The sequence below is a fragment of the Hemicordylus capensis genome, chromosome 3 (assembly GCF_027244095.1).
Source record: "Hemicordylus capensis ecotype Gifberg chromosome 3, rHemCap1.1.pri, whole genome shotgun sequence".
Taxonomy (NCBI): Eukaryota; Metazoa; Chordata; class Lepidosauria; order Squamata; family Cordylidae; genus Hemicordylus; species Hemicordylus capensis.
Genome location: NC_069659.1, coordinates 347515126 through 347532985, shown reverse-complemented (window position 1 = coordinate 347532985; position 17860 = coordinate 347515126).

Here is a 17860-nt window from a genome sequence, read left to right as displayed (position 1 = left end):
CCCCCCTTGCATCAGACACAGGGGGCGTGAGGCCTGCCTCCCCCCTCCCCCTGGCAAGCACACGTGGTGGTGGCGGGCACCCGCCACAGCCGCCATGCATGCTGCCCTCCAGGAGATGAGGCGGGCATGCAGGCAGCTTGCGAGGCTGCCTGCCACTTGCTGGCACTGAGGGGGCCCTCCAGATACAGGGCCCGGGGCTACCAGCCTGGACGTCCTGCCCTAAGGATGGATCTGTGTGTGTCATGGCTGAAGTGAGTTTTGTGTGCAGGGGTGACCCTTGCATGAAGCAAGGTGACACACTCGTCTCAGGTAGCAGATTATTGGGGTGCCAGCAAGATGGCAAGATACCGCCCCCCCCAATTTGGAGCAACTCTTTGAGACGAATTTGACCCATGGAAGTTTTGCATGGAGCACTTCTCTTCACACTCCTTGCAAAGGTTGCAAGACACATGCAGAAAAGAAAGGAGGCTGCTGGTGACCTTCCCTCCCTCCCTCCCTCTCTCCCTCCCACTCTCCCTCCCTGTCCTCCTGTGTAGGGAAGTGCACGACCAGCTTGGGCAGCTACTGGTGGGGTGGGGAGTGGTTCCCTTTAAAACCAGGTAAGGAGCTCCTTAGCTGCTGATCCCTGCCCTGCCACTTTTCCAGTGGTGGTGCCTGCTCTCCAGAAGGTCGCATGTGGCTATGGCACTGATCCCTGCAGCCTCCACACCGTGCAGTTATGCACATGGCTAGCACACGGAGGCTGCAGGGAACAGGACCACAGCCGCATGCGGCCTTTTGGAAAGCAGGCACTGCCGCCGGAAAAGCGGCAGGGCAGAGATGAGCAGCTAAGGAGATCCTTAGTAAAGTGTGCCGTCAAGTCGATTTCAACTCCTGGAGCCCACAGAGCCCTGTGGTTGTCTTTGGTAGAATGCAGAAGGGGTTGGCCATTGCCTCCTCCAGCATGGTATGAGATGATGCCTTTCAGCATCTTCCTAGATCACTGCTGCCCAATATAGGTGTTTCCCATAGTCTGGGAAGCATACCAGTAGGGATCTGAACTGGCAGCCTTCTGCCTGTTAGTCAAGCATTTCCCCGCTGTGCCACTAGATCCTTACCTGCTTTTTAAATGAGCCGCTCCCCACTTCGCCAAGTTGTTTCGAACACCGGCACCTGAGCTGGTTCTGCACTTCCCAGAGGAGGCACCAAACTGGCTTGTGCACATTCCTACTCCGATGCCACTTTCAAGGCTTGCAGCAGGGGTCTGTTTTCAAAGGGAGCTGACCCCCTCCAAGGGCATGGGGCAAAGCAGCCCTTGGCATCCTGCCTCAGGTACCACAATGCCTTAGGCCATCCCTGTTCCTACATCGGCTTTCCTTTGCTCCACGTAGCCAGCACAAGCGACTCCGCCTTGAGACCTTGCTCCAGCCTCACCCTTCAGGTTCTCTTCACTGCTCATCCCTTCATGCCTACAATTGCCACCACCACCTTAAGAAAAACCTGAGCACTTTTTAGACATTTTCAGTCCTCTATACATGCGTAGGTAAGTGCAGGGTTCTTAGTTATGTGGAGGGAGCCACAGAACTGCACACACAACAGTACATGTGGTGGCTTTATCCACACATTCTACTGAATGCATGTAGGTTGTTGAAGGCTGTCACTGGGACATACATTGATGCCCTGACAGGGGCGTCGCTAGGGGAGAGGGGGCCTGTGTTCACCCCTCTCTCTGGTGGCCCCTTGGAGTGAGGGAGATAATGAAGAAAATAGGGAGGGGTAGAACTGGAGGGCCCTCAGGAGCTGGGGGGCCTAGGTTCTTTGAACCCATCTGCTCAATTATAGCTACACCCCTATGCCCTGACAAGCTCTGAAAAGCACTTAGGAGAGCCTGATTAGACTTCCAATCAGGAGAGGTCCTTTCATGAGATGAAGACAGCAGATTATTGGGAGGCCTGCAGAGTGACAAGGTGCCCCCTCCCCCCCACGGCTGCCATCAGAGCAGCTCTACTCTGACCCTTGCAGGCTTTGCAAAGAGTGCATCACTTCAGTTCAGTTTATTGTGATCTTTGATCAAATATAGAGATTTCCATCCAGACCCAAATAAAGAGGATATTGGTACAAAAATGAATATACATACAGAAACTATTACATAAAAGTAGAATGAAATAGAATAAGATGAAGCATACTAAACCACCCCCACCCCCCTAAATTAACCATTTCTGACAAACCATGCATGGACCCTAACCGCAGTCATACAGAATCTGGCTACCTGATCCGAAACATTGGTTTGATTATTAGAGAGAAGTAAGTTTATATAAAACTCACCAGATGCATTTGGATATCTTAAAAAAAAAAAAAGAGGACGTATCTAAAATGTAAGTCATGATAAAAACAGCAGTACAAGAGCACACGGCCAACTGTCTCAACCTCCCCATCTCCACAAAGGCAAGGATCTCCAGATAGGAGAATCTCCTGAATCTACCCTCCAATACCACAGAGGGCAGAACATCCAGCTGAGCCAGTGTCAGGGCTCTTCATTGGGTATGTCAGCATCTGTATGTGTACACCGCTCTGGGCTCCTTGGAGGAAGAGCGGGATATAAATGTAATGATGATGATGATGATGATGATGATGATGATGATGATGATGATATTTAGCTGGTTTTTGTAAAGGTTTTATAGCATCTTCTCACACTCCCCGCAAAGCTTGGAAGAAGCATGAGGAGAAAAGAGGAGGCTGCTGGCAACTTCCTCGCCTCCCTGCTTCCCAAGCACTGAAAGTTCGCAAGGGTCACTTCTGAAAGGGGGCTGGCCCCTACCAGGGTCATGGGACAAGGCAGCATTTGGCACCTCACCTCAGGCACTGCAGTACCTAGGGCCAGCCCTGCCTCCACTGGAGATCTTAGGCGACTATCCTAAGCACATGTAGTTCACGCCCCCTCTGCCTTGAATTTGAATTTGGAACCATCTGTTACTTGCTGTGATGTTTTAAAGAACTTTTTTTTGCAGATCTTGTATCTGCGCTGAACTAGACTCCACAGTTACTGCAGAGTCTGTCATAGAGATGCCCAGCAACTCCTCTTGTAGGATTAAATTGGATCATTTCCAGCTTGTTACTTCTGACAATGTGGACAAACTGCTTCAGACTGTACGCCCCACCACCTGCTCTCTTGACTCTTGTCCAACTTGGCTTATTTCACCTGATAGTCATATTATCAGAAAGGGTTTGGTAAATAACATAAATGCTTTGCTGAGGGAGGGCAGGATGCCTCCTTGCCTTAAGGAGGCTATTATTAGAACTTATTTGAAGAAACCAGCTTTGGATCCCTCAGAGTAAGCTAATTACAAGCCTGTCTCCAAGCTCCCTTGGTTGGGCAAGGTGATTGAGTGAGTGGTTGCTTCTCAGCTCCAGCAGTTTGGGATGACACAGATTATTCAGATCCTTTCCAGACTGGCTCTCGGGTGGGCTATGGGGTTGAGACTGTCTTGGTCGGCCTGATGGACGATCTCCAATTGGTGATTGACAGAGGGAGTGTGACTCTGCTGATCCTTTTGGATCTCTCGGCGACTTTCGATACCATTGACCATGGTATCCGGCTAGGTTGCTTGGAGGTGGGATTGCGTGGCACTGTTTTACAGTGGTTTCGTTCCTGCCTCTCTGGCAGATTCCAGATGGTGTTGCCTGGAGACCTTTGCTCTGAAAAGCGAGAGCCGAAGTGTGGGGTTCCACAAGGCTCCATACTGTCTCCAATGCTTTTTAACATCTACATGAAACCACTGGGAGAGATCATCAGGAAGTTTGGTCTGGGATGCTATCAATATGCTGATGAAATCCAGATCTATTTCTCTATACTAACTTCATCAGAAAATGGCATGACCCCCCTAAGTGCCTGCCTGGAGGCAATATTGGGCTGGATGAGGGATAACAGGCTGAAGTTGAATCCAAACAAGATGGAGGCACTGTCTGTAGGGAGTCGGGATCCGAGAGATGGTTTAGATCTGCCTGTTCTGGATGGGGTTACACTCCCCATAAAAGATCAGGTTTGTAGTCTGGGAGTGCTCCAGGATCCCAAACTCTCCCTGATTTCTCAGGTTGAGGCTGTGGCCAGGAGTTCTTTTTATCAGCTTTGGCTTATACACCAGATACTTCCATACTTGAAGACTAGTGACCTTAAAACGGTGGAACATATGCTGGTAACCTCTAGGCTTGACTACTGTAATGCAGTCTATGTGGGGCTGCCTTTGTACATAGTTTGGAAACTACAATTGGTACAGAATGCGGCAGCCAGACTGGTCTCTGCGTTTACCCGAAGGGACCATATAACACTGATTCTAAAAGAACTGCACTAGCTGCCGATAGGTTTCCGGGGGAAAATACGAAGTGCTAGTTATTACCTATAAGGCCCTTAAAGGCTTAGGTCCAGGGTATTTAAGAAAGCGCCTTCTTTGTTGTGAACCCTGTTGCCTATCAAGATCATCTGGAGAGGTTTGATTACAGGTGTCAAAGACTTGTTTGATGGTGACTCAGGACCAGGCCTTTTTTGTGGCTGCCCCAGGGCTTTGGAACGCGCTCCCTGCTGAAATAAGAGCATCTCCTTCTCTGTTTGCTTTTAGGAGGACCCTGAAGACAAACTTGTTTTCCCAGGCCTTCAACTGAGATTCAATTTCTAAATTTTAATATGTTTTAATGTGTTTTTATTTGATTTATCTTTTTATGAATTTAATTGTGTTATATTATATGTTTTAATTCTGTACACAACCAAGATGACCAGGGGCCCAGAGCACCTTTCTTATGAGGCAAGGTTACAGCACCTGGGGCTTTTTAGTTTAGAAAAAAGACGACTGCAGGGAGACATGATAGAGGTCTATAAAATCATGTATGGTGTGGAGAAATTGGATAGAGAGAAATTCTTCTCCCTCTCACATAACACCAGAACCAGGGGTCATCCCATGAAAATGATTGCCAGGAAATTTAGGACCAGCAAACGGAAGTACTTTTTCACACAACGCATAATCCACTTGTGGAATTCTCTGCCATAAGATGTGGTGACAGCCAACAACCTGGATGACTTTAAGAGGGGTTTGGATAACTTTATGGAGGAGAGGTCTCTCAATGGCTACTAGTCAGAGGGCTATAGGCAACCTCCAACCTCCAAGGCAGGATGCCTCTGAGTACCAGTTGCAAGGGAGTAACAGCAAGAGAGAGGGCATGCCCTCAACTCCTGCCTGTAGGCTTCCAGTGGCATCTGGTGGGCCACTGTGTGAAACAGGATGCTGGACTAGATGGACCTTGGGCCTGATCCAGCAGGGCTGTTCTTACATTCTTATGTTATGTTCTTACTTCCAAGCAAACGCTTAGGATCATGTTATGCACACTAAGACTGCATCCGTCATAAACCTACCTGTGAGTAAGCCCCAATGGATACAGCGGGACTTACTACTGAATAAAGACACATAGGGTTGAACTACTGCACAGATGCAATACAACACGGGAACGAGAAAGCAGCCTTACAGCAAGTAAGGCCATTGGTCCCGCTAGTTCAGTCTTGTCTACGCTAACTTAGTGTTGTCTTGAATTTTTCAGGCAAGAATCTGTCCCAGTCCTACCTGGGCGTTTTTCACACAGGGCTTTTATCTTGCATCTCCTCCAGAATAGAGGGGGTGCATTCACATATTGGCCAGATTTACCCCAAAGTCCCTGTGAGCTATTGAGCTATCGGGGAGCAGTTTGCACATGATTCATCTTTTTCATTGAGCATTAGAGTGTAGCCTGACTTATATCCAGGGTAAAAAAAAAAATCCACTTTTTGCTTCATTTTGGGAAGGCATCTTTGAGCTTGCAGTAAAGCCTCGCAGTAAACTCGTGATAAAACCTGCTCCCTGAAAACCCTTCTGGAGATGTCAGGGAGTGAATCTGGGAGTTTCTGTTTGCAAAACAGATACTTTCTCACTGAGCCATGTCCTCATCCCCAATCCAGTAGAGAGTTGAGCATGTTTAAGCCCATTTTCAGTAGGACTACGTGTGCTTTATTCTATGTTGAATTGTAAAAATCTTGTGTTCTAGGCTCCTCCATCCATATATTAGGGAGGCTTCCCCAAGGCATTTTGAGAAATGAGTTTGTAATATACTGTTTAAAAAAGTGTGTGTGCACATGCACACACACACACACACACAGAGCCTCAAAAATCTTCATGAAAATTGAACAGGTCACAAGGCCAGCCAATAAGATGGTCGCTTTGACACTCACCAGAGACTCAAGAGTCTTCCAAGATAGAGAAATCTTCATCTTACTCAGAATCTCCCTTGAAAACGCTACTGATTTGTGCGCTCGGATAATTGCATCGCTAAGAATAGCCAGTAGAATCAGTTGTCTGTGCATGAAAAAAAAGAAGGTGCTCATTCTTTTAAGATTATTATATGGAAAAATGGAGAATAAATATGAATAAATTTAATATTAACAGTGCGAGATAATGTGCCGTATAGCCATACATACACGTGGAAAATTTTTTTTTAAAGAGTAAATGGAAATCTTTATCACTATAGGCTGCTGAATATTAATAGTTATTGTTTGAATCACTGTGGCATGGAAAAGTCAATTATAACCGAAGTGTAAAAATGTTCTGAATTATAGATAAACTAGGAATAGAAAAAGAGAGAGAGAAATCTTCTTGGCACAATGTAAAAAAGAAAAAAAGGGGGGGAGGGGGAGGGAAGTCCTTTGATAAAAGAAGAAATAAGACTTGATAAGAATGCTTAAATAGTGAGTGACTGTCCAAAAAGGACAGGCAGTTCTGTATTGCTCCTCAAACTCTGAACGCTACAAAAAGTTAAATGGGTGCCTAATAAAGATTTGCTTCACCTCTTTGTTCTACACCAACGGTTCCCAACCCTGGGTCCCCCAAAACCCTGGGTCAACAAAAAGTTGGAAAACAGTATATAAATAGTATCAATTTATATAAGAAAAGAATAATCAGGAGAAGATGGTTCCCTTTCCCCAAAGGACTCACAGTGAAAAAGAAGCACAAGGTAGACATCAGCAAAAACCACACGGAGTGATCCTGTGCTGGGCTTGAACAGGGCCGGTTGCTCTCTCCCTGCTTTTTATAAAGAGGATCAGCACTTTGCAAGGTGCTTTTTTGCCCAACAGAGGTAACTGCGAGCAGGAGATGCAAGAGGGAGGCATCTTCACCCCTGAACTTCTGATATCACATCTGATCTGACAGCACTGGTTGTGCAATCCTGCATATTTATTATTTGTTTATTCTTCATTGCATTGACCTACTGCCCCATCCACGGCTCTAGGCGGTGCACAGGAGCAAAAATAAAAATGGCATATCAGTTCTTAAAAAACAATAATTACAAAACAATTTTACAACAGTATAAAACCGTTGACAATTGAAACCTTTAAAGCAGTTTAAAAACCATGGAAGGGGAGGCCAAACAGATCGGTTTTAAAGGCTCTCCTAAAGGCCAATAATGAAGGAGAGCTGGTCTTGTGGTAGCAAGCATGACTTGTCCCCTTAGCTAAGCAGGGTCTGCCCTGGTTGCATTTGAATGGGAGACTAGAAGTGTGAGCACTATAAGATCTTCCCCTCAGGGGATGGGGCCACTCTGGGAAGAGCAGAAGGCTTCAAGTTCCCTCCCTGGCTTCTCCAAGATAGGGCTGAGAGCGATTCCTGCCTCCAACCTTGGAGAAGCCACTGCCAGTCTGTGAAGACAATACTGAACTAGATAGACCAATGGTCTGACTCAGTATATGGCAGCTTCTTATGTTCCTATGAACTCAAGCTATGGATTTCTGCCAGGAGTGCATTTCACAGCCCAGGAGCAGCTATGGAGAAGGCATACTGGTGGTAACTGGGGATGGACCTCCCCAGATGATTTTAATGTGTGGTGGGGATCATGCAGAAGAAGGAGCTCTCTAAGCTAACCAAGCCATTCAGGGCTTTAAAGGTAATAACCAGTACTTTGCATTTTGTCTGAAAACATATCAGCAGCCAGTGCAACTGTTTTAAAACAGGCATAAAATGGTCTGTGGATTTTCTACAACCCCAGCAAGGGAATATGAGGTTTGTGGATTTTCTAGCTAACATCAAGGCTTGGAATGCACATAACCTTGAATGTGTTGATAAGTCGCTGAAATTGTGAAGAGAAGAACAAGGTTCCCATAGCATCCCCCAGTGTTCCTGCAATGATCAAAAGTGTGGGGGGGGGGGGGAAATACAAAATCCCGGGTAAAGTGGAAAACTGCTTCCTGCAGAAAGGCCTAAGCAGTGGGGACTAGGGCTAATAAGGCGTGACCCTCTATAACAACAAGGTTTTATTAAAAATTGGATGATCAGGAAAACTATAGAGGCATCAACAATCACAGCTTCCACTCAAGTAAAACCCTTCCCCAGGAACTACAAGAACCATGCAGTCGGTTCCAAGCACCTAAACAAAAATAAATTCCTTGATGTGTCTAGCTAAACTGGTCCCTATCCTTCCTACATACTTCCAGGTAAGGAGCAGCCAGTTGATTCCCAGCCCAAGGCTGTTAGATTCCCCTTTTCTTAACAGTAGATGCTGGTCAGGTGCTCACACACCTCCCTTGTTCCTCTATAGGCTATTGTCCAGTAAACCCTGCCCCGCACTCTGGATTGGGCCACAGGGATTTTATTCTTTTGGGCTTTCTTCCTTATTTGGAGAAGCCTATCCTCCAAGCAATTACTCTATCTGAGGCCTGGTCCTCCCTCAAGCCTAACTATCACTACTGGAAGCCTACAGGCAAGAGTGGAGGGCATGCCCTCTCTCCTGCTGTTACTCCCCTGCAACTGGTACTCAGAGGCAACCTGCCTTTGAGGCTGGAGGTTGCCTATAGCCCTCTGACTAGTAGCCATTGAGAGACCTCTCCTCCATAAAGTTATCCAAACCCCTCTTAAAGTCATCCAGGTTGTTGGCTGTCACCACATCCTGTGGCAGAGAATTCCACAAGTGGATTATGTGTTGTGTGAAAAAGTACTTCCCTTTGCTGGTCCTAAATTTCTTGGCAATCAGTTTCATGGGATGACCCCTGGTTCTAGTGTTATGTGAGAGGGAGAAGAATTTCTCTCTATCCACTTTCTCTACCCCATGCATGATTTTATAGACTTCTATTATGTCTCCCCACAGTCAACTTTTTTCTAAATGAAATATTTGTTTGTTTGTTTGTTTGTTTTATTCATTCGATTTCTGTTCCGTCCTTCCAAAAATGGCTCAGGGCAGCTTACACAGAGAAATAATAAATAAATAAGATGGATCCCTGTCCCCAAAGTGCTCACAATCTAAAAAGAAGCATAAGATAGGCACCAGCTTTTAACAGTCACTGGAAGTACTGTGCTGGGGGTGGATAGGGCCAGCTAAATGTAAATGTAAGTGCTATTGCTAGTTACTCTCCCCCTGCTAAATAAAGAGAATGACCACGTTAAAAAGGTGCCTCTTTGCCCAGTTAGCAGGGGTTGAAATAGCCCCAGGTATTGTAGCTTTGCCTCATAAGAAAGGTGCTCAAGGCCTCTGATCATCTTGGTTGCCCTCTTCTGCACCTTTTCCAATTCTACAATGTCCTTTTTAAGACGTGGTGACCAGAATTGTACGCAGTACTCCAGGTGCGGCCGCACCATAGTTTTGTATAAGGGCATTATAATATTAGCTGTTTTATTTTCAATCTCCTTCCTAATGATCCCTAGCATGTAATTGGCCTTTTTCACAGCTGCCACACATCGACTCTTTCAACGAGCTGTCCACCATGACCCCAAGATTCCTCTCCTGGACAGTCACCGACAGCTCAGATCCCATCAGCGTATTCCTGAAGATGTGGTTTTTTCGTCCCAATGTGCATCACTTTACACTTGCAAACATTGAACCACATTTGCCATTTTGTCACCCACTCACCCAGTTTGGAGAGATCCTTTTGGATCTCCTCAATCAGTTTTGAATTTCACTATCCGAAAGAATTTGGTATCTTTCCCTCTGCATTGAGGGAGAGATATTTCTCCAAAGTGGAGGTTCTTTCTGAATTTCCAGGATTTTTCTCAAGGAGAAACATAAATTCTCTCCAAGTCTCATGAGAAACTTCAGAGAACTTCCTCAGACAGTTTTTCCACATGTCTGTGAGATGAAAGAGGAGCAGGTGGTCTTCCTATGCCCTCCACAACCAATCTGTCCTCCGCTGCAGCTATGGTATCTTTTGAAAGCTGAAGGAGTTCCTTGATTACTCTGGCCGATCTCCCCTCATTGGGCAAATACAGAGTAACACCTGCTTTCAGAAGATAGCTGTAGATTACATGGTTATGTGAAGTAGCCACAGCCATGGCACTTTCTTCTTCATCTTTTTCTAGAGAGAGAATGAGTATTATTCCCACCTTGAGGCTACAGTTATTCCACCTTGCCTCTACAACTGCTGGGCAGGATTGAACCTCTGACACTAGCTGCCTGATATCCATTGCAGAGGGATGTGTGACAAATAAGGAAAATAATGGGCTGGAGTAATTCAAAATCACATGCTTATCTTTATTATGACTGCTTCAGTCTCATTAGGATAATTTGAGAGAGCACCCCATCCTGTTCAACCCCGATAGAGCATCCCTCCAGTGGCTGTTGCTGGTGTCTCCCTTCTGCTGCTTCTTTGATTGGGGACAAGGAACCCTCCTCCTCCTCCTCCTCCACTTCTTCTTCTTCTTCTTCTTCGTTTTTGTTTTTTGGCAGATCCATGATAACTATTTGCAAACCTGTTGCTTTACTCAGGACACTTATCATTGGGTGCAAATATGGGATTCTTGCTCTCATACTGCAGATCTTCATTGCATCTTTAGCTTTCAATGTAAAATAAGCTTCCCTTGGTTTACTTTTTTTTTAATCCATCTGATCTTAATGAAAAGTGTTTTTCACAGCATCCTGGTTTCTTCTCACTAGCTCAACTCCTGGAGCAAATCATTTCCCTGTTCAATAATTAATCCAGCCTATTACTGCCCTGCAGCTAATGCAATGTCGTTATTCCGCAATCTGTATTGTTTAAACTGACCTCTCTGTAAAGCAGCCATTTCCATCCCCAGCTTTTTCCAATGAGAGCTGTGCTTGAGTTTATTTTACAACCCTTCATAACTGTGAACCATTTGCATGGAGAGCAGGAGGAGGAGAATGAAATAGGACAGGCAGTGTCCAAAGTGGGCTCAGCTGGTTCTGAGTCACGTCTGGATTCAACAAAGATTACTCCTGGGCAGTAAAGGCCTTCAGAAGAAGAGCGATAATACAACCAAAGATGAAACTTCTTGCCTAAGAACACAAAAGTTCCCACCGTCACTAAATGGCAACTCTTGCCCTTTGGGTGTTTGTTTTCAGAGCTCCTGCCAAAACAGAATCTACACCCTGAAAGCAGGGCTACATCCAGACTAGACATCTAGACTCAAAATCCACTGGCACAGGAAGCAAAGATGCACCCATGCAGTAAGACCATGCAGTGCTCCCGGTTATTCAGTCTCCTGTGCTCGTGGTCCACTTGGGCAAGTGCTGTATTTATGGAACGAGGATAGCAGATAGCTCTGCGCCATTGCCTGCAACATGTATAGGCTGAGGAAGAGGTTTCATAGCAGGAAGTGTAACATAGGTAGTAAAAGGAGCACTACCTAGGAAACTACGTTCTACCAATTCAGACTCAGACTCTTGGTCTATCTAGTTCAGCATTGCCTACACTGACTGGCAGAAGCTCTCCAAAGTTTCAGGCAGGATGCTCTCCCAGCTCTCTCTGGAGATGCCAGGGAGTAAACCTCAGGCTTTCTGCATGCAATGCTGATGCTCTTCCACTGAGTGATGGCTCCATCCTCTAAAAGGAATATCTTACAGCACTCACACACAGTCACCCATCCAAATGCAAACCAAGGCAGACCCTGCTTGACAAAGGGGGCAATTCATGCTTGCTACCACAAGACCAGCTCTCCTCCCCACTAGTCTAGAACACAAGTTCTCAACTTAGTGTAACTAGCTAGCACAATATCGTGTGTGTGTGTGTGTGTGTGTGTGTGTGTGTGTGTGTGTGTGTGTGTGTTGACCAAATGCTCTCAAATGCTCCCCTTCTTAAGTGGCCCCATCTTCTCACTGTTACCTCTTGGTGTGCTTTCCTCTGAGACAATTTGCAGGGCTCTCCCAGAGGGAGTCTGGGAGGAGAGCAGAGGCTGCTGCTCCATCTCCTGCTGTAGTTCACCTGACCAGAGAGCAGAGGTGAAGAAGCAGCAGCAGTGAGGTGGAGTAGGAACAGAACAGAGGGACTTTGGGAGTTGGCAGCTGGGCCCTGCTGAAGAATGGTCCTTGGCAAGTGCGCAAGCATGCCAAGCTGTGGCACCGGCCTGGCCTGAAGATCAATTTCATTGCATTTATATATTCATTCATTCATTTCATTTCATTTATAAACCACCCCATCTGAAGGAGCAGTTTGTAAAACCGCCCCATTTATAAACCACCCGATCTGAAAATAATAATAATAATAATAATAATAATAATAATAATAATAATAATAATAAAATATATAAATATTATTATATATTTATATAATTTATTATTATATAAATATTATTATTAAAAATATTTCTATACCACCCAAAACCTGCATCTCTGTAATCAATTAACAATTAAAATCATTTAAAAGATAAAAACATTTAAAACCCAGTATTAAAATTATTTAAAACTATAAGGGGTGAACGTAAGAACCACCGGGCTCGCAGCCGAGCCGGGTGGTTCTTGAGCGGGTAACCCGCTCGAGAACCCCTGCTAAAAAGCAGGTTTGCGGAGCGAGTGCTCCAGCAAACCTGCTTTTTAGGCTCGTGAGTAGCCGCGCCGCGCCTAGTCACGAGTGGACGCCGGACCGGTAGGTGAAAAGCTGCCTCCCGGCTCAGGGGTCTCCCCAGTATGCCCTGCATGCTCGCGCAGGGCATACTGGGGCTTGCGGGGGCCACACGGCCCCCACTGCCCCATCCCCTGCCGGCTCCGTCACGGAGCCAGCCATTGTGTGGGTGGTTGATTCGGCTGCCCAGGGCTCCCTGCTCGTTCGTAAGTGGGGAGAGCGGGCTTAGTCCGCTCTTCCTGCTCACCGGTAAAATCCGGGTCTCACTGATCGTGAGACCCGGTCCTAAATCTAATTAAAAGCCTAACCCTAACTCTAATTAAAAGCCTGGGGGAATAAATGTGTCTTCAGTGTCTTTTTAAAAGTTGCCAGAGATGCCAAATAATAATATTTTATTTTATTATGTTTATAAACTGCCCCATCCAAAGGCTCTAGGCAGTGACTCTGAAGGAAATTGGACTTAGAGGGAAGGTGGCATGCTGTGTACATCCCCCAGTATGCTGTTCTGGACAGAGCCAGGGTCTCTGCTGATATAGGGACCCAGGAGTGAGTGCCACCAACCTTGGACAACTACAAGGGCAAGAAATCAGAACCTTGGTTAGCACCAAGCAGCTCAGTGTTAGCGCATCTATTTTGCAAGCAGAAGGCCCCACATTCAGTCCCTGGTTGCATTTCCATGTAGGGCTGTGAAAGATTCCTTCCTGAGGTCTTGGAAAGCCTCTGCCAGTCAGTGTAGACAATACTGAGCTAGATTCACCAATGATTTGCCTCAGTAAAAGGCAACTGCCTAGGTTTCTATGTTTGGGTGAGACCGTAGCTCAGTGGTAGAACATCTGCTTTGCATGACGAAGGTCCCAGGTTGAAGACATGGAAACATTTCCAGGTAGGTCTGGGAAAGACTCCTGCCTGAAACCCTGAAGAGCTGTTGCCAGTTAGAGCAGACAATATTGAGCTAGATGGACTAGTGATGTGTACGAATCGAATTATCAGAATCAATTTGATTCAAATTTGAATCAAAACTGGCTGATTTGATTTGAATTCAAAACAGGCCGATTCGATTTGAATTCAAATCTATTTGAATTTGAATCAATTTGACCTATTTTGGTGCCTTTTTTTGACCAATTTTGGTGCCTGAATGGTTTAAAAAAGATGCCAAAATGTCCCTAACTGTCATCAAATTGATTTGAATTTATTCAAATTAGAATCTGACTGATTCAAATTTGAATCAAATCACCATTTTTAGGGATGATTTATTAGAATTTGAATCATTTGAATCAGCCAGATTCAAGTCAAATTAATTCAAATTCAAATAGATTCACACATCCCTAAAATGGACCAAGGGTCTGACTTGATATAAGGTACCTTCCTAAATTTCTAAGAGTCAGGTCTGGCATTATTAAGAGAATATTGCTCCAGTGGCTTCTCAGAGCAGACTGCTGGCTTTCAAGGCTGCTGCCCAGGCAGAGTGACTTGGGCTCACCCATTTCCCAGGGATGGATCTGTTTCTGAAAGAGGTCTTGCTTGACTTTAGGGGTGTGCAATTCAGATTTTCTGTGTTTCGATTCAGATCCAAACTGAAACAGCCCTGATTCAATTTGTATCTGAATCTAACCCATCTGAATCACCCCAGATTCGATTCGGATCCAAATTTTCAGAATCCGAATCTGATTTGATTCAGATAGAAAATAAAGGTTCTCAGGGCCAAAAGAGTGGGGTGGGGTTGTAGTACCTAATGGGTGGAGGCTACCACCCAAATTGCAGAGGAACTGGGCAAAGGGCTGATTTTTGGTGAATTTTTGAAGTTTTAGTGTCTTTGGGGCAGATTTGGGGCATAAAGTGGGATCTGGGGTGGAAGAGTGGGGTGGGATTGTAGTGCCACCCAATTGTAGAGACTACCACCCAATTAACAGAGGGATTGGGCAAAGGGTTGATTTTTGGTGAATTGTTGGTTTACACATCTTTAGCACTCTAGCCACTACACCATGCTGGCTCTCATCACTTGACTTGCTTCAGTGCCAGTCATGTGGGTGCATGAGCTGCACAGCTCAGATCATCACTGAATCATCTGGAGGGAAGGTAGGTCCTATCCTGCCTTCACCCCACCTGCCCTCCCTGGCCCAGCAAAAGGTTGTGTGAATGACCTTTGTCTGATTTTTCCACATAAGCTGAGATGAAGAAGTATAGAGTGATTGATCTTCTGTGAGTCTAAGTGTGCATCTCTTAGCATAGAACCTGTTAGCACATGTGAGTTCTTAAACTTGGGCCCCCAGATGTTGTTGGACTGCAACTCCCATCATCCAACAATTCCCATGGGGATGATGGGAGTTGTAATCCAACAACATCTGGGGACCCAAGTTTGAGCATCCCAATGTTACCTGGTACTGAATTTGGGTGAGTCCTTGAAAATATCTCGAAGCTATTCCCACGATCACTGGAAATTGGGCTAAGCTCCCTTAGCCCGCTTTCCAGTGATCGTTGGGACCACTGGGCTCACAGGTGAGCTTGGTGCTTCCAAGGTGGCTAACCTGCCTAAATCCCCCTACCCTTAAACGAGCACTCCATTAACCTTGTTTTTTCACTCCTGTGCCACTGCCGCATGCGGTGACACATGAGTAGACCCCTGACTGGGAGGCTACAAGCAGCCTCCTATCGGGGGTCTTCCCAGAATGTCCCCTGTGCTTGCACAGGGTACCCTGGGACTTCCAGGGGCCAAGCAGCCCCCCATCCAAAGCTCATGAAGCTGTGGAAAAAGTGAAGCCATCATTCTGCAGGCTAACGGATCCACAGTTGCCTATGGGTCAAAGTGATGCAGAGGCTCTGACATGCACACAGAGTTCTGCATGAGCAGAAGCCGCTCCATTCTTTTAGATGTCAAATGAACAAAATACAGAATACTGTATTTACCTGTATACCAGCCCTTAAAAAAAAAGAAGCAGTTAAATACAGGCTATACGTATACTTCCCCTAAGGGAAGAGGACTCTGAATTTAAGATGGCTTCTAACATAAAAAAAACTTGGGGTGGGGTGGGGTGGGGGCGGGGGGACCTAGTCTTTGATTCAGGTAAATACAGTATGGATGTTCAAGCTGAGAGTTCTGTAAAACTGGAATAATCAAACAGGTGGACACATAGAGCTCCATCTGGATGCTGGAGCACTATGGAGCACTGGATTATGGTCATCATAGTACAGCCGTTCAAATTTGAGCATCCAGTATGGGAGAATTATTACAAAATTGTGATCCAAAGTTGTGGGGAAGTGTACAGATATCAGAATTGCTTCATCAGGGGGAGAGTAACTGACCCTACCCACCCCCAGGACAGTACCTCCAGTGACTGCTGCTGGTGTCTATCTTGTGTTTCTTTTTAGATTGTGAGCCCTTCGGGGACAGGGATCCATCTTATTTATTTATTATTTCTCTGTGTAAACTGCCCTGAGCCATTTTTGGAAGGGCGGTATAGAAATCGAATAATTAATAAATGAATGATAATGATAAGTTCTGCTGTGCTTCCGCTTGGGCAATGCTCTCGAGCTTGATCATTTGCTGGATGGGACCAGCCCATTCAACCCAGATTCCGTCTCCAATCTCAGAATGAGGTAGAAGGGAAGACTGTCCTTCCGAGCTGGGGTTTAGCATACAATCAAGCTCCATGCCTCCAACCTTGTTTTACACTCACAAATGAGGAGCATGCACAGCTCCCACACCCGGGTTGGAAACATCTCCTATCCAAGCTCTGATCGTATGAACTGCCGTCTTGGGTGAGAACCACTGTTTGTTGCGTGAAGGAGGGCTATAAAGTCCAGGGTGCCCTGTGACTGTGAGCAAAATATGCTCATGGGACCACCATTTCTGCCGCCGTGAAGCTGCAAAGCCATGATGCAGTGTAACTTTTTTTTTGCAAATTAAATTTTTATTAATTTAGCCATGGTGCAGTGTAACTTAGAGGAAAATGCCCATGCATAGAAGCATCCGTTGCTGCCCCAAGACTTTGAAATGCTCTCCCTGCTGAAAAAATAATCTCTGGCAGGTTTTTAAAAGTCTTTAAAGATGCATCTGTTCTCCCAAGCTTTTAAACTTGCATTGGGGTTTTAAATTGTTTTAATATTTTATTGATCTTGTAAATTCAATTTCTAGACCACCCTTCCAAAAATGGCTCAGGGCAGATCAAAGATTTTGATCTTTAATTTGTTTTATATTGTTGTAGACCTCCCAGAGATATAAGTCTCCATCACAGAGCTGCTGCCAGTCAGTGTGGGCAAAACTGAGCTAGCTGGACCAAGGTTCTGACTCAGCAGAAGGCAGCTTCCTATGTTCCTAAGTGAAGCACTTTTGCTGTAAGCAGCAGACTGCTCGACTTTACTAGATGCATAATTTGTTTCCACAGAACAGTGCTGTGATGTTTTCTTTGGGGGAGCCAAGCAGTCCTACCTCAAGCTGCATTAATAATGCAGGGGCAATTTGCCAGCTGGTTGTAAAACTCAGGGGAAAGGGGGTGAGACATGAAAGCATACCCAAGGTCTGTGAGCAAGACCAGTTACAGCAAAACAAGCCCTGATATGAGATTCCCTTGGACAGCTGGTCCCACTGTTGGGCCACCAAACACTGTTGGACTACAACTCCCATCATCCCAAACCACAATTGTTGCAGTCTTTAAAGCCGTTTCCTGGAGAGGAGAGCTGGTCTTGTGGTAGCAAGTATGACTTGTCCCCTTGGCTAAGCAGGGTCCACCCTGGTTGCATATGAATGGGAGACTAGAAGTGTGACCACAGTCAGATATTCCCCTCAGGGGATGGAGCTGCTCCAGGGAGAGCAGAAGGTTCCAAGTACCTTCCCTGGCAGCAGCTCCAAGATAGGGCTGAGAGAGATTCCTGGCTGCAACCTTGGAGAAGCCGCTGCCAGTCTGTGAAGACAATACAGAGCTAGATAGACCAATGGTCTGACTCAGTATATGGCAGCTTCCTATGTTCCTATGAGAGGGCAGGAGAATGCCCGATGTACCTCTTTGGGGAGGGGATTCCATCATTCTGGACCCA